General features: G+C 30.8%; 1 long non-coding RNA gene across 1 annotated transcript; it reads left to right on the top strand.

The window, feature by feature from the left end:
- Positions 1-494: 494 nt before the first annotated feature.
- LOC118734580 lies at positions 495-2,222 on the top strand. Its single transcript, XR_004992398.1, has 2 exons — positions 495-818; positions 2,123-2,222. It is a non-coding gene; the product is annotated as an uncharacterized LOC118734580 (long non-coding RNA).
- The last annotated feature ends 256 nt before the right edge of the window (positions 2,223-2,478 follow it).

The raw sequence follows: 2,478 nt of genomic DNA, 5'->3' as shown, positions 1-2,478 counted from the left end.
TGATACTTTTTTGCTCACAAATGCCACATTTTGATGAATACATTTAGCTGGCAGAAATTAATTTTTGAAAAGTATGAATAAGGTTACCAGTTTAAAGACAACAATTTTTTTCTTGTTACTTAAAGTCTTCAAATTTTATATGTATTTATAAGGCCCGAAAATTCGTATTCTACCCATACATGGAAACGAAAAGTGAAAAATGAACCGGTTCGGGGAAAATGATACTCGTGATAAGGCTGATTTACTTGAGCAACGTTTCTCCAAAATAAGGTTTGCGCAATTTTATTGTGTATTAATTTCCACAATATTGACTTGTACAAATCTATAGATTTAATTATACAATTTTAATTATTATTTGTTTTTCAAAAAAAAGTTTAAAAAATACATAACAGTTGTGTTTGCTTTTGATACTTTTTCTGCTTGGCAACTGATACTTTTTTTTTTTAAACTTGCGGCAACGCTGCCCTCGACACGCTGCGCGCTGACAGCTGTTATCAGCGCTAAAGAGGATCTCGCGCACAAACAAAATTTTCAATCGCCAGCGTTCAGCGATTTGCAAACCGCGCGCTGCTAAGCATTTTAACAACGAAATCAGTTTATGCATGAATTTGAAACGCGCACGTGGTGGCATTGCGAGTCATTCGAACACTGCGCCTTACGTTTGCGTGATCGTTAAATAGCAACAAGCAAAAAAAAAAAACAAATAAAAATATATATATAAAAATAAATAAAAGTTACAAGATTGAAAACTAAAAATTAAACGAGCAAAGAAAAGCTATAACGAATTTTCATTCGAATAGCGTGGAATTTCGCAAAACGTAAGCGTCAAAAGTAAAACGAAAATACAATAACTTCCAAAACATTTGTGTAGTAAAAGTGAAAAAGAAAATACGCATATTTGAACTGCATTCATTGAAGTGCTATTTTTGAACCACTTACAGCGCATGAAACGACTACTTGGCACCACGTGAAAAATTGATTTATGTCTTTTATTTATTTTTGTTAAAAATTGTTTTTAATTTCTTTCTCTTCTGCTATGTTTTTGAATACTTTTTTAAATTTTATTTTTGTAAATGTGCGCCACTTCTGCAACCAATTTTATTTTCAAGCTGCTTTCCTCTTTTCAACTTTGTATTTCTTATTTATGCCAAAGTGAACTACTTTCGACCGCCAACGCTTGCAGGCGCCAACACTAACGCCAAAAATAAATACTAGAAAATGCTTGCGGGTGTTCTACATAGATACTATGTATGTAAATTGTTGCAACAACAATTTATGTACATATGTACATAACAAAAGTGCGCGATAGTTTCTTCAGCACTTCTAAATGTACGCTGATGGCTTTTATATTTTTTTCACAGTCTACAGTCTACACACTGATAATTTTCATTGCAACTGTGGACGAAAAATAATAAAAATTAACAAAAGACACAAAGTTGAAGTGAAAATAATTAAAAGTATATAATTTTATGCCAAAAATACTAAAAATGAAGAATATTAAATTTGTTTGCGGCAATGTGTAAATCAATTTTTAGAAATAAAAAGGAATACAAAAATTTAATAATGCGCCATCACGAGAGCTAAAAGACTTACATACATACATATGTATTCGCATAAAGCACATACAAAAAAATGTGTATGTACATACATTAGACTGTGTCAAATAAAACTAAAATTTTTTTTCTTGCGGTGCCAAATGAAAATTTCCATGTCGGTCACAATTAAAAAAAAAAAAAAAACAAATGTGCCCAAATTTCAGTTTTATTTGTGCATTTTTCAGTTAGCGCGCAAAAATATTAATTTTCAATTAAAAAAAAAATTCAGCTGCTTTTTATAAACAATTAAATATAAAAAAATTAAAAACCCAAATCTTGTAACCCAGTCAATTCTAGTAATAAGGTGCAAGTTTGAAGTAGTTAGGACTTATCGTTGATTTTTGGCAAGTTTTTTTGTAAATTTTTTTTTGATTGATTTTTTTTTACCATGCTAACTGAAAAACAAAGATAGAGGGCTGACATTTTGCACAATTTTTTTTTGTGATCGCCCACACAAGTCGCATAGATATGGGACAGAACAAAAAAAAATTTATTTGACACTGTCTTATGTACATACATACATACAGATGTACACAAAAATGCAATAGCAACAAGTGAATCGAATAGCAGACATTTTATTCCACTCAAATTCTAAAGCAAGTGTCGAAGCGCAAACAAAAAAAAAAACAAATAACAAACAAGGTCTTGCGAATTTCTTGTGCCGGTGTGTTGTTGCTTATATCGTAAATTTATTTATTTAATTTATTAATTTATTGTGACGTCGAACTAATTTCGTTGTTATTGTGCTATTTCGCCGGCTGTTATGTGAAATAACTACGCTAGCTATTGGCTCACACGCGCAGTCGCTATAAATGTAAGTAGAAAATTGCAAAAGTGTCATAATACGAAAGATCAAAAACTCGAGAATTAAATGTAAAATTTA

This window comes from Rhagoletis pomonella, unplaced genomic scaffold (assembly GCF_013731165.1).
Source record: "Rhagoletis pomonella isolate Grant_MI unplaced genomic scaffold, Rhpom_1.0 Rhpom_scaffold_00002, whole genome shotgun sequence".
Lineage (NCBI taxonomy): Eukaryota > Metazoa > Arthropoda > Insecta > Diptera > Tephritidae > Rhagoletis > Rhagoletis pomonella.
The sequence above is the reverse complement of the archived record's forward strand: the minus strand, read 5'-3'. Positions and strand labels throughout refer to the sequence as shown.